Below are 22,873 nucleotides of genomic sequence, written 5' to 3'. Positions count from 1 at the left end.
ATCCTACCCTCGCCCATTTTCGCAACTGCTGCTTTTTCTTCTTGGCGCGACGCAAATTGCCAACGTTTTTGCATCCTTTTTCCATATTTCTTGTGTGCACCCACACCATCCTACCTCACACAGTCTGTGTGTGAGTGTCTGTTTGTGTGTATGTATATCGCAGAGCTTCTGTGAGTGTGTGCGTTTGTGTCGGGAACATAATTACATATTGTGCGCTGTCACTTTTGGCGCTCCTGCTGCCTCGAACAATGACAAAAAACCCAGCACTCTTCCCCATCTCTTTGTTCTGGTTTAATTTATAGCTCCGTACACACACAATCACACACACACACATACATATTTATATGAATATACAAACGGGAGATTCCATTTTGCCTGGAAAAAAGACCCAAACCTCTTGAAATCTCTCCCCATTTTCCATCTTTGTTTCACTCCAGTTGCTGTTGTTGTTGTTATTTATGTAATTATTAACATTTTCGCTGTTATGTTCGCTGTTGGCATTGTCACTCCGTCGACATTATCGTCCTTGCCACGCCCCCACGCCCCCCTGATCTCCTCCTCCTCCACTGCTGTTTCCCTCCATTTAGTTGTTATTGCAATTGTTGTCATCGTCCTTTTCCAACGCCTCACTTTTCCATTGCTGTTTTCATTTAAATAATAATTTCATTGCAAAACGCCTTCGCTGATGGCCATGGGGACCGTCAAGGGGTTAATGTAGTGGCAGTGGGGCTGGCAAAACAAAAGAACAGAAAAAGGGCTAATGAGTGAAATGTTTGCTCTTTGAGCAATGGCAAGATGTAATATTTAAATTCGTCTTTGCAAAGAATTTATACTTAAAGACTGAGAAGTGGTGTGCTGAAAGTAAAGAAGCTATTTTAATTAAGCAAAATAAATAAGAAAACAATTTAAAAATGGAAATTATATTTATTAACAGTTACAGAAATCCATGCACTGAAATATATATTATTGAACTTTTAGAATATATTATTTTCGATATTTTTATATTTTGTAATTTTAATTATTTCCGAAGCACTTTAAATCCTCTTTAATAATTGTATAGTAATTTATTCCCATCCGCCGCTCACCCACACCCACACATTTATCGCCTCACCCACACAAATACATATGTACTCATCGTTTTTGTCGTGGCATGCAAAATCTGCTCAACTAATGAATTCAAGCGTATTAATTATTACGCATACGCCACATTGTGCGAAGGCCGTTGAGCACACAAGCAGCCAACCGCTCCCATTTCCTTCCCCACACACACTCATACTCATACAAACACATACTTGGGAAGGCGCAAATTGTGCCAGGCGTTTTCGGAGTTCTCCCGCTTTCCTTGCTCCTTTTTTCCTCTGTTTGTTTTTATTTCCTTTGTTTTTTTTTTTTTTTTTTTTGGGTGGTGTATGGTGTTGGTGGTGATGCTTCCTGTGCTGCCGTTTAGAGAGGCTGCCAAAAAACATTTATACAAAATTTCGCACGGAAATACACACTCATTCAGCCACGCAAACATATATGCATACACACGGAGCGCATAAAAGTTTAAGCAGAGCAGCAAAAATGCCAAAAAGTTTCGCACAGCCAAAACGAAGACAAAGAGGAAAAACGTAAAGCCGAGCAGAAAACACCAACAAGAAAAATCTATGAAAATGAAAATTAAAGCAAAGCTGTTTTGGGGAATGGGGAATTGGGGTTACGGGTCGTGCTTGGAGTGTGATGCGGATGTTCCGCTGGGTTAGTGTATCGTACATTTTGATTTGAAGAACAGAAAACAAATTTAAGTATACGAATATAAAGTCTTTAGAATAAAGTGGTCGTCCATTTTAAAAAAAAATAGGTTGAATAAATATTTTAAAAATAACTTCGAACATTTATGTGTAAAAAGTTATAATATTTTACAGCAAATAATTAAATAATTAATAAATTTTGATAAATGGTACCTCCTAATTTCAATATACTATATCTAACCTTCGTTAGAATTCGATAGAACTTTCTCAAATTTGAAGGCTGCGAAAGTTTTAGTGGCTTGACTGAAGGAGAAGGACTCTGGATTGGATGCGAATATTTTGCATGTTCGTCTGTGTGTGTGTATGCGGCCGGGCAACTTTTTGGTGACATCGTTGTGAGTGTGTGAGAGTGTGATTGTATTGTTGTTGTTGTTGCTGCCATTTTGCCTGCCACATGGCACAATGAAGTAGAAGAAGAAGAAGACGGAGCTTCGTAGTTGGCTTTTGCTGGTTTGACTGTGACTGGGTCCTCGTTTCAGTTGCTCCAGCGTTATCATTCAGTGCGCAAGCTGTTTGCTCATTGTCTATTTATGCAAACCCATACAGCTGCAAGAAGAGGGTACGAGGGGGAGAGAGAGAAAGGTAGAGCGAGGGAGCAGGGGAGGGCTAGAAAGAAAGCAGGAGAAAGCGAGGGGGAAAGGCAGCGAGAGATATGGGCACGTAAGGCAGCACACATTGTCTGCCTCAAAACTTTTTGCAGGTTGATGGCTTTTCCCCAGAAAAGAATGAGCGAATGGGTCGAGTAGATAGGGATGCCAGGGGTAGATAGGGACGGCAGTGCCCCACAACCACACACACTCTCTCACACACACATACACTCACTTATGCAGCAGACAGAACAGTTACAATTTGCTCGTATCCCTGTGTGCATATTCGCTTTCGCAATATCCTTTGCTCCCTTTTCGGGCAAGTGTCGAGTGTTGTCTATATAAATGTTGATCTCGGAGCCCCCCTTGCGTCCCCATTTGTACATACTATGTAAAACAGACATTGACAATGCATTTGCAGGACCCCTCTCACAGGCACGCCCCTGTAAACATTTGCATGGCAAATGCAGACAATCGAGAGAATGTTTGCTGCTTAATGTTTGCCTTCATACCAATTGCTGTTGTCTTTATTAATTTCAATCGGATTTTTAAGGGGGTTAAGATTGCAAGTGGATCAGAACATTTAAAGTGCTCTTTGAATACTATAAAATAAAAAAAACTTATAATATATTTTAACAACTAATAATATAAAATGTTTTGAAAGTTTCTCACATTTATACAAATAACAACTCATTTTTAATGTGACTTACCAGATGTTATTCGTAGTTCAAACTATTTTTTAATGGTAATTAAAAATGTAAATATGTTTGACTGAGTGAATTTTGATTTTCTGTGTCAGAACGTTGAGAAAATTTGACCAAAATTTGTATACAACTGCTTTTGGAAGCTCCTGGCAGGAAATTCCTCTTCGTATTTTTCCTTTTTGCTCCCCATCCACTGAAATGCTCGTACACAAAATTCTCTGGGGTTAAAGTGAATGAAAGTGGGGAAAGCATGAAATGGGGACAGAGGAGTGTTGGCTCGTGGATGATACATATGTACATCAGTCTGACCTGTTTGAGAGTCCTGCATGTGTCCTCACTTCCCCAGTCATCATTTGGGATTTGCTCGACCCGTTTGCTGTTTCTCTTTTCTGTTCGCCTGGCAATTTGTAAGCAAAAATTTTTAACTTTTTCTTTTCTCGAAAAAATTCTTGTTTACATGTGTGTGTGTGTGTGAATATGCGTATGCGTGTGTAGCACATTTGTTTGTGTTGTTCTGCCGAATGCCAGGGGATTGTGGGACAAACATGGATATTATTTCATTCTCTGAGGCAAAGTCCCAACGAGATGTTTACGTTTATTTGGTGATTATGAAATGGGTATAATGTGGGCAAAGATCTGATGAGTGGCAGGGTTCATGAGTGAAACTATTGGTGTGGCTTTAGTATGAAAAAGCTGATGAAATGAATAAGTTAATAATGGGGAGCTTTATACTTAAGTATTGAATAGTCTAATGATCACAGAAGCTACAGAAAAGAGTAAATTGGTTTTTAAATTACCTAAACTGAATATAACATTTTCCTTATCAATTTTATAGGCTTCGTAATCCTTTTAAGTTAAACTTGCATTTTGGTTTAGATTTTAATGTATTAGTTTAAATTGAACTAATTGATAGTAAAATGAGAGGGTCTCTACCATAAGTTATTTAAATTCAACCACTCTACTCAGTGAAATTGGCTTTTCGCCAGATAGAAATATATAGATTCCTCACCGTATGTGTATATATCTGCATTATTAAGTATCGCTCGCCCACACCTTTATACATGACAGGTGCCACAGCGACTTTCACCGCCCCACCATCTCTTTCGCCGCCTGAAACTCAAACCCAACTCATCCCAATGCCATTTCCTTTCTCGGGGAAAAGTTGCACCACTTAGCGTTTAAGTGGGCGGCATTTTCATCTCACGGCGCCACCCCCTCTGACATTTTGGGCAAATCTTCTTTAACAAGAGCCACCGACAACACAAAAAGCATAAAATGCTATGAAAAAGCAAACGAAGCCGCCAACAAACGCACGCACACATAGCCAAACTCAAACATAAGTCGCACAAACACAGACACATACATCCACACACACACAGAGAGAGAAGAGATAGGGGGCAAAAATAGGGGAGTGGGTGGCTGTGGGTGGTTGGGTGTCGTAGCTAAAGCCGCAAGGAGTCAGGAGGCGGCAAGGACGTTGTGTTATAAATTTTATGAGCTTGCCACTGGCAGCGATGCTGTTTCGGTGTCTGTGTCTGTGTGTGTGGCTCATAAAAATAAGTTGCACTCGTGCCACGATTTTCCACCACCCACCGCCCGCTTTTGCTATAAAAATAAGAGAACTTTCCTCGCTTCTGTCTGTGTGTGTGTGTGTGTGCGTTTTGGGTTCTCCTCTGTTTTGCTCTGTTTGTGTGTGTGTCTCTTGGCAGTCAGTCAGCCAGCCATTGTTGCTGCTGCCACCTCACCACCCACCACCTACCACCCACTCCCCCACCCGTTACCCACCCACATTTCACCTCCCCATTTCCCTTGGTTCGTGTCATCGCTTGGGCTTGACTGGCAAGCGGAAACATAACCAGAAGGATAACGTTATAATGCCCCAGTGTGGCACAATATATACAAAAATGAATACAACAAAAAAAAATCAACATTTCTTGCCAGTTCTTGCCACCCACCTCCTGCAACCGCCCTCTGCTCCTGGCTTTGGCTTCTCCGCTTTTCCCCGTTTTTCTCCGCTTTTCCTTGCTCTACTCACTTTTCTTTTTTTCTGCGACTTCTGCTGTTGCTTCTTTTTTATTTTTAGCAAGCAAACGAGATCCTTTATTTCTTCAGCTTCTTTGGCCTTCCTTTTTGAAAGGCTGCAAATGGTTAAAGGATGGAGAAGGATAGTTAAGGTTGGAAGCAGGGGAATAGGTAGAAATGGGAACTATTTTTTAGACAAAAAAAAATCAGACGAGAAATGAGAAATGACTTGTATTAAAGAATTGCGAATGAGATACTTGTATATATGAAAATATCTACGTTAGGAGTATACGAAATTATTCTTATATTCCAAATATCTTATTATTGTTAACTGCTTTATATAGCAACAAAAATTCGAAACACCTTCAAATAAAATTGAAAAACATAAAAATTGGTAAACAAAATTAAAATTAAAATCGGACGAATAATTCTAAGTTATTATGTGGAAAATATACGTTGCATATATAAATAAATAAACTGGCTTGTAAAGTAAAATATTTTCGCACTATAATTTTATATGCAAGATAAATTTTTCATCCATAAATATTATATCCCCAGACAGTTTTCTTGGGGTCGTTTTAAAAAGTATTTCAGAGTACTTATTTCATGATTTTCCTCGCACTTCTTTTGCATACTATGTGTTTGTTAACTTTTTTGTTTTCCTGCTTATAGCTGCGTTGATTGCGTTCTCTGTCGCTGTCTCTTGGTTGTCTTTTCTCCCTTCTCCCCTTCTCCCCTCCTTTTTTTTCCAGTTTTTGCTATCTGTAGTCTCTGTCCGCCTGTTGGTGTGTGTGGGTGAGTTTGTTGCTGAAGTTCCTTTTTTTTGGCTTTGTTTCTCCGCCCTTTGTTTGCCTTGTTCCCTACACTCGTTGATTGTGTGCTGCCTTTATTTTTCGTTGTTGTTTTTATTTGCGTATGTTCTACTTGGATTTAATTTTTTTTTGGTTTAATTTTGTTGCTTCATTCTTTGTGGGTTAAATATTGTGGAGAGACGGCGTGAAGAAGCCTGATCTGGCGAAGATAAAGTGAATTTCTGTTGCTGGTTTCTTCTCTTTCTGCTTGCCCATAAAAGTATGCTACAAAAATGAGTTCCCCTCTTTTTGGGGCGTGTTGTGCACAAGCACACACACACTTAAACACACAGACACACAATAGGTGGCTGCAGTTGGGCTGGTGAAAATGATTTTCGGTCTTTCTCTCTTTACTCTACTGCCTTTCCCCCACCATATATTCCCTATTCTTCTACCCCACCTCGTGTTCCACTCTTCTACTTCGATGACGATGACGCTGCCATTTCGCTCACTTTTGTTTTCCACAAGAAAGGAGGATGAAAGGGGGGAGAAAGGGGACAGAGAATGGGAAAGGGGGAGAAGGGTAGAGGGGAGCGTGCGAGAGTGGCTGTGACAACGGGAACGCAATGTGCGCGAAAATGAAATAAACTTTATGGGCGGATGAGGATGAGAAGTGCACTAAAAAAAGCAAATGAAGAATAAAGAAAAATAACCCAAATGGAGATTTTATAAGAAAATGTAGAGAATTTTATGGAATTTTTTTTTAATATTGTATTAAAATATATACCTATAATAACTATAAAAAAAATAACTTTTTAACGTCAAATGCTTCTTCACTGTTCGTTTTTCTAAAAATTTTGATTTTAAAACGTGTTTCTACAGAAATGTGTGAATATATTTTGTTGGAAGTGAAAATTAAAAAATTATCTTTAAGTAACCATTATAGTAATTCTTATATTATTTCTGTTAAAAACAGAATGAATTACCCCTTTTATAGAGTTTAAATATACGATTTATTTCAAAGGGTGTTTGCTACTTTTTATGAAAGTGTTGCTATTGTTCTAATGAAGAATTGTTTTCCGTACACAAGATGTGGGGTCTCTGGGCGTACACAAGATAGGGAGGGGCAATCCTCGACATCGATGCCATGACGGAGGCCAAGTTGAACAGGCGAGAAGCGTGTGCAGCAAGTGGCAATTTCACGCGGCAAGCTTCCACACTCTAAACGGGATGGAAAACGGAGCTCAAGGGGGAGGTGATGGGGAGTTGGGTGTTGGGAGGTGCTGGTGAAATGTAGGAGACCCACAGAAAACCCATTTTGTATTCAGAGCTCGTAAAGTAGAGAGCGAGGACCGGAAGGGGCGGTGGGCGGGGCAAAGGAGAACCTGGTTTGTTCAGGCAATCCCCAAGTGAGTGGGTGAAAAGCGGGGGTGATGTTTTATGCTGTGGGTTTTCGAAAATCCTGCGTTGCGTGTTGTTGCTATTGTGGTTTCGCCACCCACTTTCTGCCCCTCTTTCCCCACCCCAATCCCCAACTCACCTGGCGAACGCATAAAACCAAGCCAAAAGGCAGCAGAAACAACAGCAAAAACAACAATGGCAGCGTGCAAAATAAAGGAAAATTGGTAAAAGCAAACTAGAAAATGGCGAAATGTTCGAAAATTGCCAGCAGTTAAATTTTTCAGCCCCCCAAAAACCTGTGCCAAAAAAAAGAACGCTATAAATGAGAAATGAAACTTGTCTCTGGTGTATGAAATCTCCAAAAAAACTAACCCAAAAGCTCATGAAATCTGATGATATTAAAGCGCACGGATCCAGTTACTTAAAAGGATAAACTATCCACTTGCTGGCAGCATAAAGTGGGTTTATGACTTGGAAGAAAGCCGTAAACAATTGCTAAATATTTTTATAAACTCTATGAAACGTTAATACCCATAAAAAAGTTAAAAACATAAATAAAGGGATAAACCTTTAATTTTAAATCTCAGTGTTAGAATAGTTTACGTTCTAATATATAATAGTAAAACCAGACCATTTTAATTAGAAAAAATAAAAGTTTAAAGAATTCAGAAGTTAATTCAAAGCAATGAAACTCGATTAATGAACCTTGTTTAATTTATCTTACGTATTTTAGATTTTAACTCCACTTAAGGATTTCTAAATAAAAGTCGGTTTTATTTGTAGTATGTCATTAAAAAAATCCACTACTTTCTAACGAGTATATGTTTTTCGTAATAATCAACTTCCAGGAAAAAATAAAGACAGTGAACTAACGACAAGTTATTCAGAAAAGGTTGCACTTTACATTATTCTCCTGCGCTTCCATGAATTTTTAAGCCCTGCATTATATAGCTATAGCACAACCAAATATATACACACTCACATAGCTGTATGTGTGCTGTAAAAAAAAGCACATATTTGCCCACACGACGTATACGTAATTTGCGCATATTGCGTATTCCCTGCATTTTGCTATTTAGCCGGCAAGTTGGCAGCGCAGCAAGAAATGCAGCGGGCAAACACTCCTGGCTTATGTAACCCACAAGTGTGCAAAAGGGGGCGTTGCCGAGGGGGGGCGTGAGTGGTAAAAGGGGCGGCAGTGTCAACAGTGTGCAAGGCGGAAAAAGCGAGCAGGAAAAAAAGCGAGTTTTATACAAAAAATGAGTGTGTGAGAAGAGTAAAGAAAGGAAAACAGTTCAACTAAGTGAGCAGGCAAGGGGTGTTGTGGGGTATTTGGTAGGCGGTGGGAAGGGGGCGTGGCGAATGGGATGGTGTCCAACCAAACCAGCTCACGGAAGTTGAGTTACAAAATTAAATTGATAATTTTTTCCCTTTTTTCTGCACTCTCAACTGCTTCTACTGTACTTGGTGCACTTAAAAAACACTAATTCAGTTATTTCCACCTTTACATTAGATTCTTTTGCATTAAGATTTTTTTAAGTTTCAAGATATGACAATTCTTCATTTAAAGCAAATCAGTTTGGATAAAAGTTATAAAACTTATAACATTTTGATAGAGTGCAATGTGTAAAATGTATATACATATTAACAATGATTTATTTTTAATTAAAAAATTTATTTTTACTCTTAATCAATTGTGTTTTTAAAATGTTTTGAGTGCAACTTGTAATTTACTTCCAACTACACCTTTCACAATTAAAGTCCTACTAATTACCAACCCTTAAAATATTTTTTCTTGTGCACTGTAAAATAAAGCGAAGAAAGCGCAGAAAAAGTTGACTCTTCCAGGAGGAGAAAATAGACCAGGGAAGGATGAGAGGAGGGGCTGGGGCAAAAGTGGGTGTGGAAGTGGGATTGGGTGGTATATGCCAACAATGGGCGATGTTGTCGTCGTCGTTTCGAGCTGTTCTCTACTGTAATGTGCACCGGAAATGCTTCAAGTACATTCACATGCCAGAAAGCGGCAACAAAACGGAAAAAATGATGAAGAAAAAAACGTATATATGGCGGAGAAATCTTCAGAGTGCAAGAAAATGGGTGAGAGAAGCCAAAAGGAAGCTGCCAATGCACTCCTTGCGAAAATATGTGTGTGTGTGCGAGAATCTTCTTTAGCTGTGCTTGTGTTTGTATTTGTGTGTGTGCTGGCAAGGACAACAGACGCCAATGCACTCAGGCAAGGATGTAGCAAGATGTAGGGAAAAAAAAGTTGGAAGAAAAAGGCTTAGATTAGGGGATGCTCTATAAGTTTTTGGAATCAAAATGTTATGCTAAAAATCGTAGGACCTTTGTTCAAAATTTCATTAACTACACAAGAACAAAAGTGTTTTAAAAGAGAAAATTTTAATTTAATTTGAAGAAAGGTCAGTTTTAAAATCAGAATTGTCGTGATGTATGTTTATTATTATTAGAAATATTTACTTAAAGACACATGTCTCTTTATTATTATTTAGTTTTTTTAGCAAAGAATCTTGTTTTTAAAAATGTCTTTAATATTGATTCAGCAAATATAAATCTTTAATAAAATTGCACTCTTTTATGTTTATATTAATTCAGAAAGTGGAAAAAAGTTTAAAGCAAATAGATACCCGTCTTTAATAACTCTGGCTCTGTGACAATCTGGTCTGGAAATCAAGACTTAAAAGTAAATTAGACTTCTGCTGCAGATTGTATTAAGAAATTTACTTAATTTATGCTAAATAAATTTTCCATCTGGCTGAGCTAAACGGAATTCGAGGAAGTGTATCTTGTGGGGTAGCGGACAACCCCTCTGCATATTGAATCGCTCGGAATAATTCATTCTTTCATCCCTTTTGATTGCTGAGCGATTTCTTTCCGATTCCTGTGGTTGTGGCTTCCCTGCGTACATATTTACAACTATGCGAAGTTTAACATATTATATATATCGAGTTAAAGTGACCAAAGATTGCGTTGTCCAATGATGATGATCATGATGATGAAGTCAGGTCACTGTGGTCAGGGAAAACTGTTGGGTGGAAACTTCAGAAACTCAGAGCAAGAAATTATTTTTAGCAGTCGCCATTCTGTGTCTGATAACCATCTCTCAGGCACCCCGCACTCCTGATTTTCTGCTGTTAATATGACAAAAAGCAAAGGCAAAAGTTTTTCCTTCTTGCAAGAAGGAGCCAAAAATGCAGACAAAGTTTTTCCAGCCCGAGCGAGATTGCAATGCTGGAAATGGAAAAGGTGGGGGGAAGAAAGGAAAGCCAGACAAATTTAAAGGCTGCAAAAAAGTTTTTGGAGCGCCATCTTTCCACTCCTCCATTAAAAAAGAAACAAAATGAAATTTTCAGTTGCAGAAAAACGGATCTGCTGTGGATTTAACCCAAAAGGTATAATACCATGTTTATTTGTGGTCTGCTCGTACTGATCAAGTGCAAATCGGCTTTGATTTACCTCGAATGATATTTCCCAATCTACTTCTTGGGGGAAAAATGTTTTGGGGTGCGCTTGCTTTTATAACTTTTCATGGGGTTTCATGGCTGACTTGTGTTCAGCCTCTTTACGCTTTTCCTCGGCCATAAGTTGGCTGTTAAATGCTACTTACGACTGGCGCAGGAAAATTCAGCCCAACTCCTCATCCTGTACGTCTTTGCCTATTACTTTTGGGCTCCATAAAACTTTGTCCTCCTCTTCAGCCATTGACTTTCCTTTCTTTTCCCACTTTTCTGCTCTCTTTATTTTCCCAGCCTCCTTCTTTATTTTTTGCTGTTGCGCCAACTTTTTCCAGACATTAAAACATCCGAGTCCTGCTCAAGTATATAAAATATCGAAACTGGGGGGAAAACTTGGGTGTGGCACCTTTTGGCGTTTTAATTACAACGGAAAAGTTACGCTGCCTCGGAAGCTGTGAAGGGAAATGCAAATTAATCGATATCATTAGGGTTTATGAAACCTCGCCCCCACCTTTTATACCATTCATCCAACCATTTTGCGGCTTTCTTGAAAGTGCCAAAGAAATTGTGTAAATGGAAGTGAAACATTAAATTTGTTATAGGTAGACATAGATCTCCGAATTGTTTAGTTATGTGAATTAATTGCCTCGTCTGGCATTCGAGAAGTGAAGGGAATCCAATAAGCGGAACCCTCACCCCTCGTAAACTTTAATTTCTTAATGATCGACTGCTCTGATCAGCCTTCAACGCTGTCAAAACAAAAAAATTCAAAAGCATAGACCGGGAAAAAATATTTTCAGTAAACCCTAAAAGTCAGGAATCAGTTAAGTATTTTTTCCGGAGAAAATAAAGGTAATTAATATTTTGTTTAATGTGCAAAACCTGATCGTTGTTTACCTGAAATTGGAGCCTAAATATTAACTTAACTTTATAATTTGTGATTCATATACACACACATAAAAATCTACAAAACCATTTTTTATATAATGTATAAGTTCATCTTAAAGAAACGATACTTTGTGTTTCTTTCTCTGTACACGAGCAATAACAAAACAAAAGGCAAATCTTTAGCCTAATGAGATTTTTCAACTTATGACAAGTTATGCTAATTTGTTGAGCCACCTACGAACACCCGCGCAACCCGCCCAACCCGCTGACCCCCAGCATTTAACTAAATCTCTGCGGGGGAGTCTCCAGTTCCATCTTCGCTATTGTTTGGCTCCACTTGACTTCTATTCGAGTCACTTCAGTGGCCGCCGTGAGTGTGACCCAGTCTTCAGTTTCAGTCAAAAACAGATACAATTAACAGATGAAGAAGCTCGAGAGCCCAAAGTCGAGTGTCTGACTGCTTAAAATTCGAAGGCGGCTTGCTGGAATCCGTGGCCGAATTATGAGATATTTGGTAATGTGCGGTATGGTAATGAATACCTTGAGTGAAAGCTGTAAGTGGGATCAGGGTATTAAGTTTACGACTGCAAGACGTTTAAAATTTTGGGTGACTTTTTATTAAAATAGGAACCGAATATTGAATTTTTTATTATTTTTAAGAATCAATTTATATTCAAAAATTGTTGAATACTAAGTACATTGAAATATTATTTTATAGAAAATTGTTTGCTATTTTATTCTAACACAATCTCCTTGAAATCTTTAACTATGCCATAACATATATATTTTCGAAATCTCTGGCCCATTTTTGACATATTTCGATCAAAGCCATGTTCCGATTGCATAACGATTGCTGCTCGCACTCGAATCGCTCGGCAATATGCGGTTTGAAAGATTTATGCGGATACCGCTAATTTTTTATCGCTGTTTTATTTGGTTTTTGGCAATACCGCAAAGCGAGCGACCGCAAAAATATGCGGAGGAAGAAATAAAATCAAATAAAAATAAATGATTATAAAAAAGACAGCCAGACAAAAAATTAAAACAAAAAACCAAAAACAAGAGGAAAAAATCGAAAAATCTTTGACAAGTTGAAGCGAAACGTGTTGCCCGTGATGGATTGGCGGGAGGGGGCGGTGGAGGGCGTTGGATCATGCGTGGGATAACTCCGAAAAAATTCAGTTATTTCTGCTAGAAAAAAATAATATAAAAGCTTGCCATCGAAACCGGATTGAAACTTTATTTTTTGGGATTTTTTTGTTTGCTATTTTTTTCTTGGATGTTTTGTTTCGCTTGATTTGGATTAGTTTTCGCTTGGATGCTCAACGCATTTACACCCGCCACAGGGCCATGTGTCACTGAGTGTGCCCCACCTCCAAGCCCCCCGCCCCCTTTTGCTATTTTTTTACTTCCGTACAAGTTTGCCTTTCAGCATGACGTATACGCCATGTTGCCACAGAAAATAGACCAAAATTACGCATTTAGTTAATCGAATTGAATCGGAGGCCTTTTCATAAGCACGAGTGTGTATATATATAGGCGATTGCCATAATGGGTCATAAAGAATACTCACTCGCCATCACAGCACTCACATTTGTATTCACTCTTGTTCATTCATCTATTTTTTATACACAGAGAAGATTCAGATAGATTTCTAACTTTTGAAGAATTAAATATAATCATTTACAACTGACCATTTAAAAGTATACTAAGAATCTGAGCATTCATGGTATAAGTTACCCAACAACTTGCCCTTGTAACATTTCTTGTTTTTTTCTGTGTATTTCAATAAAGTGAGCAAATGACATATACAGCACAAAATATTTTATGAGAATACAAAGCCTCCACCTCTACACCTCCAACAACGCACACTCAAACAGCCACTCACCGTCACATTCACACTCAATCGCACACACACTCATCGATTCATTCGTTGACTCTGGCTGCTCCTTCGGCCCAACCACAAAATGCATTTCTAATTAAGTTAATTGCGGCAAATGCTAAACTTAAGTCACTAACCTAAATTAATAAAGGCTGTGGGTGGTGGGGAGGTAATGGAATGGTTAAGGCGGTGGTATTGCGTGCTCAGAACTCAGCCGGAGGCATAACTACAAGTTGCTCAAGCTGCGATTGCTCTACACATCTTTCCTGGGTTTCTGAATTTTTTCATTAAGAACGTACTTATTAAAATAAAATAAAAAATAAATAATATTACATATTTATATTTGTAAGATTCGATTTTGATTGGATAAAAGAAATGTCAATTGAGCTTAGAATTTTTTCTTTTAACGCTGTTAATTCGTATTTTATAAGTTAATATCCTTTTTATATATTTTTGAATTAAACAGCTTATTTTAATTTTTTAAGCTGCTTTTTAAGTAAACCATTTGTGTTTTCATGTTTTCCAAAAAATGTTCTTAGAAAGTGTCGACTTTTCCGTAGTACTTAAGTTATGGTTATTTTTAAAGCATTCTCACTTGAAAAGAGTATTCATGAGCGTTATTATATTTTCCGCCAGTTCGGTTGTTCTTTTTCCATTTAATAAATGTTTCGCGTCCTCCTTGTTGTAGTTGTGTTTGTTGTTTATGGAAACATTTGCCGCCGGCTGTCGCTTCATTTCACACAAATACACTACACACATACACACATGGGCGGAAGCGGAAGTGAGCAGCGCGTGTGAAGGAGAGGGAGGAAGAGGAAAGGAAGAGGACTAACCGCCATTGCCTCCCTTCGGTGTCAACTCCCGCTTTCGATTCAATTCAATTCAATTCCAGCGAGTTGAGCCGAGTTTGGTTTGGTTTATTGTTCCACTTTTCATGTCAAAGTTATTGTAATTGTGTTAAGGCATTTCCCGTGTATATCCTGCATACATATGTACATATGTATCCCACATACACGGCGTACAAAAAAACAGTAACGCTGGGCTATAAATAAAAATGTACGCGATATAATGAGGGATGGGAAAGTGGGGCGACACTTGTTTGACTTAGCCCCCCATTATTTCCCACTCTTTCACTCTTGGGACACCCTCTATTTCACTCCTCATCAGTCCCTCTTTTTCACACATTCTGTGTTTCTATCCCGCTTTTCCTAACTCGAGCAGAAGTGGAAAAGCTTATGCTTTTTGCCTTGGTTGTTCCTTTTGGTGCTGGCGTCCCCTCATCCTTATTTCTGCTTTTGTTCTTTACACAGAAAATAAAACAAAGAATATGTAAATATTAAGTAAGTTCAAATAATTGCAATATGAAGTCTAAAGAAACAACAATTCATTAAAAAACTTGTTGGAGGAAGTAAGGTAAAAACTTAAGTCAAACTTAAAAACAAAAATAGTATAAATTAAGACAGTACTATTACTTATTATTTGTCCCAGTGTATTTCTATATGCAAAAGTGTGTGTACAAATAACAAAAGGATACAGCAAAAGCAAAAAAAAATCAACAGAAAGTTTTGACACTTTTATACTTGGCTCTTGGCAAGCTAGCGACCCGAAACCCACCCAATATCCCATCCCCATCAACAACCCACAAGCCATTTTCCACACTTTTCCCACACCACCCACATTTTCTCACCCACTCAGCCCCCTCTTTTGGGTGTTTAATGGAGCCTGGCGCGGTTTTGTGCTTTGAAAAGTCGAGCACACACAAGTGCTTCCCTCTCTTTCTACTTCCCTTTTAGGTTCTATATGAGTTTGTGTCTGGGAAATGGGTCTATTTGGGCTAATGTTATCGTTACTTATGATATCCATAACAGATTATGGCAGCAAGTCCAAAGTTACGCTTAGATAGCTGCCAAAATCTAATAAAAGTTTAGATTTGAATGAAATTTGAGTCGCGGAAATTCAATCGCGGTTCCCTGTTTTATATCTGAAATTTCATGAATTTTGTAAAAGCAAATATCAAAGCTCGAATTAAGTGGTTCTGAAATAATGATTTTAATTTTTTAAGGGTTCTTAAGTAAGAGGTAATTTGATCCTAATATTTAACTTAACCCTTCCGTTAACCTTTTCAGACCTTTAAGCTCCATTTACTGACCCCTTTGTGTTTCGTTTGCCGCATGTTTATCACAAATTATAAATCAAAATTGTCATTCAGTGAAAATTGGTTGCCCGCTAAAGTCCTGTGAAACCACCCGCAACCCTCTTTCCCCCACTTATGCAAAGCAATGCACCAACAACCCACCACCCCCTGTCACCGAAATCCACCCACCACCACCACTCACACACGTGTCTGAAGAACAAACAGCAATTCCGAAATGAATTTCATTTTACAAATATATTAACAACTTTTGCGCAACAACAAAACAAAAACACAGAAAAAGAAAATAGCTGAAGAAAAAGAAAAGGAAGCGAAGCAACAATAACAACAGCAGAAAAGCACAGCCAACATATGGAAATGGAAAATACAACAAGCGACGACGCAGCCTCAAACTCGAACATATTACATAGACGGTGGAATCTGCATAAGTTAAACTTTAAATCATATACGATAAGAGCTTCTTTTTTTATTTAAATTTTATTTTTGTTTAAAAGGTATAAAGAAAATATTTTTGTTAATTATTTATTCCTGTAATTACATCCCAAACATTTAATAATAAAGACGTTCCACTGTAAATCGATGTGTGTTCCGGCATGTGTGTGTGTGTGTGTTTGCACTTGTGGGGCAGGCAGCGAGCATTTATGCCCCCGAAGGCAGCGCTGTCGGCAGCAAAAACAAAAAACTGTGGGGAGGGGAAAAAAGAAGCGAAAAGCACAAAAAGCGTAAAGCGACGACGTCGGCAGAAGCAGCGACTGCGGCAGCGGCCGAGCGCCAGCAACAACAATCAATTGGCAATCTGTCCACTGAAAAAACAATTGCACAGACAACACACACACACACACACACATAACAAAACACGAGCCGTTACTTCGGAGAGACCGCTCTCTATTTTTACTCTCAAAATCAGTATGGCCGTGCTGCAGACGCAAGTGTTCGAGTGTTGCCGTGCTGCAATGGCGCTCGCCCTCTCGCGGGATGGAAAGAGAGTCCCCTGCCGATTCGCTCTCTCGCTCGCTCAGCATAACAAAAAGCCAATTTTGTTACTTAAATGTTTACGCTTGTGTTTATCTTTTGTATTCGGTTTCTTATTAGGTTCTCATCTCGTTCTCATCGTTTAACAATTTGAGATATGATGGTGTGCCTTTGTGTATGTGTGTGCGTGTTTGTGTGTATTTTGATTTGTGTGGGGAGCTGCCAACAGAGAGAGAAAGAGAGGGAAGAAAAGAAAGAGAGAGATGGTGGGGTCAGTGTGATGTTGTTGTTTTTGTTTTTTCGGGGGGCTTTTGCTAATGAGTGTGATTTAGACTTGTCGAGCTGGTTTATTATTTTGCGGTGTTTGCGCTCTTGTTGTTGTTGTTCTCTTTTTTTATTTTCTCGCTCTTGTTGTTTTTGTTGTTTTGTGCGCGTTGGTGTGCGCTTTTGTGTTATTTGTGCCTTAGTGTTGTTGTTGTTGTATTGGCCCCTTTGGGGAAAAGTTGTCGTTGTTGTTGCTGGTGGCCACTCTGCGGTTTTTTGTTATTTAGATTAAATAGTTTTGACAGCTCGCCCAGTTAGTTGAAGCAGCGAACAGGGAAAAATGTTGCACACTACCGATCGTGGAAAATTAAAAAATTTAATATTTAAGTTTAGTTATTAAAATGAACTTGTTGGTTGGGATTAAAACTTACGTTAAATTTGAACTGTGATGGTTTTTTTGTTTTATTTATAAAAACAACAATAGGTTTGCCAATATTTATTTATTTTGAATAGTTTTTACAGTAAATAAATGCCAAAAATTTCTAAAACTAAGTATCAATTAACTGCTAACTTCTTTAAATTTGAATCAAAACAAACCTATCAATTATCAAACATTTTTTGTAATTTTTAATACCGTTACTGCAACATTATCAACGATCTTAAATCGGTGAACGAAATTTGGTATCGATTTTAAAAAATGATCGCCAATTAATCAACCGTAAAAATCGCATTTCTTATAACTTTTATGGGCCATCAATTCGGGGCAAGAATTGTATGTTAAAATACCTCAAATGTCCCATTAGCATTTAAAAATAAATAATAATATCGTATCAATTAATTTGCACCCCCTCTCTTTCAGTCGCTCGCTCTCACTCTCTTTGTCGGCAAACAATTAACGTATAAAATTAAAACGCAGAAAAGCAAGAAATAAACAAAAGCACAGACAATAGCAAAGGCAAACAAACACAACACAATATTAAAGTCAATTTGCGAAATGAGAACGCTGCGAATGTTTCGCCTTTGGATTTGATATGTTAATGTGTGTGCGATTGTGCGAGAGTGTGCGCCACTCTCTTCCCCTCTATTTCTCTCTCTTTCCCCTTTTTGAGTTTATCTGTGTAAGCTCTGTGTGAAAACATGGCCCCAGCGCTTTGCGGTCGAACGGTGCTCGATTGCGGGGGCGGAGGGGGGGCCACCGAGTGAGGGGGTCAGCATATCGGGCCTGAAACACAAACCTCATGCAGGCACTGAACAAAACAGGATTTAGTTTAAAAAAACTATTTTAAAAATTCGAAAAATATGTTTAAAAAATAAAAAATAGCTAGAGACAGATCCAAAGTGAAATTATTAAATTATATATAATTTATAGCTGATATATGTATGTATTATCCCAATAAAAATTACCTTTAAAAAAGGTAGCCTACTTTTGGAGGCAATTAACTGTATTGTAAAAACTTTCCTATTTTTGAAATCATTAGTACTTTTATAGAAATTATTTTCTGCCATTTTAACTAAGCTTAATAAATATTTAATATTTATATATTTAAATATTTTTGGAGAAATGTTTTCCCTTCATACTTGTATAGAGGTGTTACATTAATATTTTCAGTGTCATTATATGAAAGACTTAAATATGGTTATTGATGCATAATCAATTTAATTCCTTATTGTTTTCAGTGCAAACTGGCAGCTAAACACTCGACACACTCGCTTATACAGTGGTTCACACATTTCGAATTGTGGATTGCGGGTCGTCAGTTTTCGAGGGATTAAGCATATATAGCATATAGCATCGCATCGGATAGAGCATGAAGCAAAACAACAACACCCAACGGCAAAAGCAAGAGCTGCAAAAAATACGTCAACACAGCGCTGCTTCTGTCGCCGTCGACGTCGCAGCCAGCAGCTGACCAAAAGCCAAGCAAAAAACAACAAAAGTAATAACAAAAAGCAATGCGAGCACTTAGTTGTTGTTGTTGTTGTTGTTGTGTGGGGTGAAGTGGGGGCACAAGGTAGCATGCAAAAAGTAATTGGGAGCACAAAGAGCAAAACGAGAGCTCTGACAGCGATGTCGGCTGCGACGCCGGCAGAGGCAGCGGGCGCAAGGTGGCGCAACGCAACAAGTTCGATGCAACCTGCTCTCCGGCAACTCGTGTTTCTCTGTCTCTTTCTTTTGGCCTCTTTCTATCTCTCTCACTCTTCTCTCGGTCTCTTACTCTCTCACTTTGTCGATTTCGGTTTGTTTGCGTTTGTTGGATTGCCAGTTTAGTGGGAGCGAGAGCAATTGGGGGTCACACTGTGGGTGGGTGGGAGCGGCAGGGGAAGCGGTGGGAGCCACAGAATAAGAGAGTGGGAGAGAGGAGGGAGGGGGTTGAGCACCAACATACTGTCAGTCATTATTTAGCGTGCAATGTGGCAGGAAAGTCCACTTAAAACAATTTGAAATGTAAATAGTTGTTTTTTTAGGTAATAATTTTTTATGGATATGTTTTACAATCTTTAGCTAAATAATATATTCGTAAACGGGATTATAAATAGCAAGGAGACTGTTTGTTGCTAGAAAGTAGGCAATGGTTTTTGTAAGGTTATAGACAAAATTTATGTGTTTTTATTTCCTTATCCTTGAAACCATAAAACTAAATAGAAGAGAAAAACTTATCCAGATTTAAACAAAAAATTAATGACTAATGGCTAATAATATAATATTTAGTTTTAACCAGACTTGATATGACCTTTTCATCTTAAACTCCCAAGCTTACAGGTAATCTGTTGTAAGTGCAGTGTAACAAATAGTGGGGACCGGGTGAGGTGGGGGTGGAATGTAAAAGCTTCGTGTGGCCATCGTCGCTCGTTGTCTCCGCTTTTTGTCGGCGTGTGAGTGTGCGTGTGCTTGTGTGTGAAACATATTGAGCAAACAAGTTCGCAGCTTCTGAGCGAGCAGCGCTGCCGCCGAGTGGGTGGTGGGTGGCGAGGGGTAGAGTGGCAACGAGCAAGAGAGAGAGGTAAAGTGGGAGATTGCTGCCCGTCATCGGAAGTCAATGTAACAACAAACATGCAAACACAACCTGCCCCTCCTCTTTCGCCCACCGCCTCTCCCTTAAGCCCCACCAATAAACTTTTATGACTGTATATGGGTGTGTGTGTCTGTGTGTTGGAGTCGCCCTTTCGTGCGTGTGTGTGTTTGCGCTCTCGTGTGGAGTTATTTAAGCTCTCTTATTATTTCATTTGTCGCTTTTAGCTTTTGTCTTTCGTGTTGCCTTCGCTTTGTGTTTGTTGTTGTCGTTGTTGTTTGGCTCACTGGGTGGCAGCAACAACAATATAAATATGCGAGACAACAACAACAAGCACGGCAAGAGCTACAAAAAAATGTGGTAATGTGCGAAAGGACTTTCGTCATGCTCGCCGACTGCGCTGCGTTTGCGCTTGATTGTTATACAAATACGCTTTTGAACAAAAGGGTATTGGCAAATCTTAAAAATATTTAATCCAAATGTAAATGTAAATTAAAATTACAATTGTATTTTAAAAAAGTTTTAAAAGGGATATTAATAGTTATCCTAAGAATATTATAGAGATAAAAGTTTTTTAATCGTAAAGTTACTAAGCAAAACAAAAGTGCAATATTTAACAACTTAGTCCAGGAAATTTTTTTTTTCAATATAATTGAGAACAATATTTAGTTTTCCCCTGAATACCTTTAAAATATGTAAAATTATCACCAAAAAAAATATGTTTAAAAGAGTACTAAAATCTTCGATTTTCATTCACTTTCAAGTTTTTGCTGCTTGTGAATTTGATTTAGCTTGAAAGTGTTTTCCTTTTTATTTTCTGCCCGCCGTGGAATGCGGGGGAGCGGCAGATATGGTGGACGAGGTGGTTGAGGAAAATGGATCCCGAGATGTGGGGATGGTTGGAGTGCAAAATGGGCAAATGGCAGCTCTGCGGCTGCTGCGTTTGTTTTGCTTTGCACTGTTTGCTTTGAGCTTTGCTTTACTTCACTTTGCTTTTGCTTTGCGTTTCTCCGCTTCGCTCTCCGCCGTATTTATTGTATTTATTGTTGCTGCAAGCCGGTGGTTGGCCTGTGGACAATTCGGCTTTTGTACACAGGGCGTATGAGTGATGCGCCGCGAGGGTTGAGCGGGGTGCCACCGAAAAAGGGGGCACTTTCAATGGGGCCTTGACTTGGGGGAATTGCGCAAATATTTGGATTGAAATGTGATTTATTGTGACAAGTGTTTGGCTTAAATAACATGATCAACCATTTTTTGAATGCTTAATTGTGGTCGCAACGAAAGTGGAAAGCCCGAAAAATGCGGTAAGGGTGAATGAAAAGCAATTTAAATTAAGATTATCCGATACGGCTCATAAAATTCAAGGACGAAGGGAAGGGGTGCACCCATCAATTTGCGTAAAGTACTTGCAGTGCTTATTGAATTGATTCTACTGAGAGGATGTGATTTAAGGAGTAAGCCATTTAAAAAAAGTAAACCCTAATTGATTTGTCTGGAGACATATTTGGTAAAAATATTAAATAATTTATTCAATATATATTTTATGACAATAAAAAATTATTTAAAATAAAAATACAAATTTTTTAAGATAATGTATATTACTTTAAAAACTTTTTTATTATAAAATTTTTATATTTTAACAATTTATTTGCATTTTGTTTAGTTTATAGAATCTTTTGAAATTCACGTTATTCAAATATTGTAATTATTTGCCGCGCTTTTAAAAATTCTCTTTGTAAACTCCATTACAAATGCTAATTCCGTATTAGTAATAAAATATTCCTGACAATTTCATCCACTCAACAATCCCAAAAGCCATTTTCTTACCCACAAAAATCAGGTGTGACGTGGTATGTAATACACCCCGAAAATCTGATACCCCATCGTCCCCAAACCTGACCTTAAATTTCAATCCCTCAGAAGAGGCTTTTGCCGATTTTAGTAGCCTGCTTCCACAAACCTTCTGCCTGATTTTCCCCCATTACGCTAACCCACAAAAATCTGTCAGATACCGCAAAAGCAACCGAAAAAAGGAAAAGCAACCGGGGAGCAGCGGAAAACGGAAGGCGAAGGGAAAACGGTTAGGAAAGAGCTTTTCACGTATTGTTAACGCATTTTATCACCAACGCGTGGCTGATTGGATTCTCCCCCTAGTGGGTGGTTGGGTGTTTTGGGTGGTTAGGTGGTTCGGTGGTTATCATGGGTGGTGCGTGGAAGTGGGGCATTATAAGGGAGGAGCTGTGTAGAGGTCTGTAGTTGAATTGAAATTCTCTTTCCAAGCGAATGAAATGGAATCATTTCGGTTGCTGTTTTTGTTTTGTCAGTCCCGAAATGTTTTTCGTGTCAGTTTTGGATGGGAAAAAATAAAGAAAAGCACTGATGTACGAGAGGAAATTTAGGTAGGGGGTGTTGTAGCAATCTCTCACCGACTATGCAAAAGTACAGCTCTTGAGTTGCACCAAAAGCGCAGCAATCGCCGCTGCATTCTGCTCTCCATCGCTATATATCTCTCCGATTTGCTCTCTGGCTGATTAACAGGTTTTTAAACAGGTCTCTCGGGTCCACCGTACTCCCCTCCTTGGTCTTTAAGGCCCCTCAGCTTATATGGCTCTCTGTTTTGGTTGCTGGGCAAGATCCGCACGCTGATATTGTTCACACATTTGAGCAGATCCGAAGTAAGCTGATTTTAACCGAACCAAACTGAGCTGCTTTTTTGATTTTGTTTTCTGTGTTTACTTTGATATTTATCTCAGCCGAGGCTCAGAGAGTTGCATTGTCTTAATTTGTTTGTTTTATTTAACAGCGGTTATTGGCGGGAGCTCAGGGGAATTTTAAGAAAAAATGCTATACTTCTGAAGAAGCCATGATTGTCAGACTTTATGATTTAAAAGTCTTAAGTAAGTCTTAAGCAATTTCAATGGTATTCGCATTTAATA

The 22,873-nt window shown here is 38.6% G+C and overlaps 1 long non-coding RNA gene across 1 annotated transcript; it reads right to left on the bottom strand.

Moving 5' to 3' along the window:
- Positions 1–341: 341 nt before the first annotated feature.
- LOC108089701 lies at positions 342–22,647 on the bottom strand. The gene is made up of 4 exons (XR_001771290.1): positions 22,364–22,647; positions 3,391–3,478; positions 3,088–3,299; positions 342–729 (listed from the first exon to the last, which is right to left on the bottom strand). It is a non-coding gene; the product is annotated as an uncharacterized LOC108089701 (long non-coding RNA).
- Positions 22,648–22,873: the final 226 nt, after the last annotated feature.

The sequence above is a fragment of the Drosophila ficusphila genome, unplaced genomic scaffold (genome assembly GCF_018152265.1).
Source record: "Drosophila ficusphila isolate 14025-0441.05 unplaced genomic scaffold, ASM1815226v1 contig_106, whole genome shotgun sequence".
In the NCBI taxonomy this organism is placed as follows: domain Eukaryota; kingdom Metazoa; phylum Arthropoda; class Insecta; order Diptera; family Drosophilidae; genus Drosophila; species Drosophila ficusphila.
Note: the sequence above shows the minus strand (reverse complement) of the source record. Positions and strands in the feature narration are given on the sequence as shown.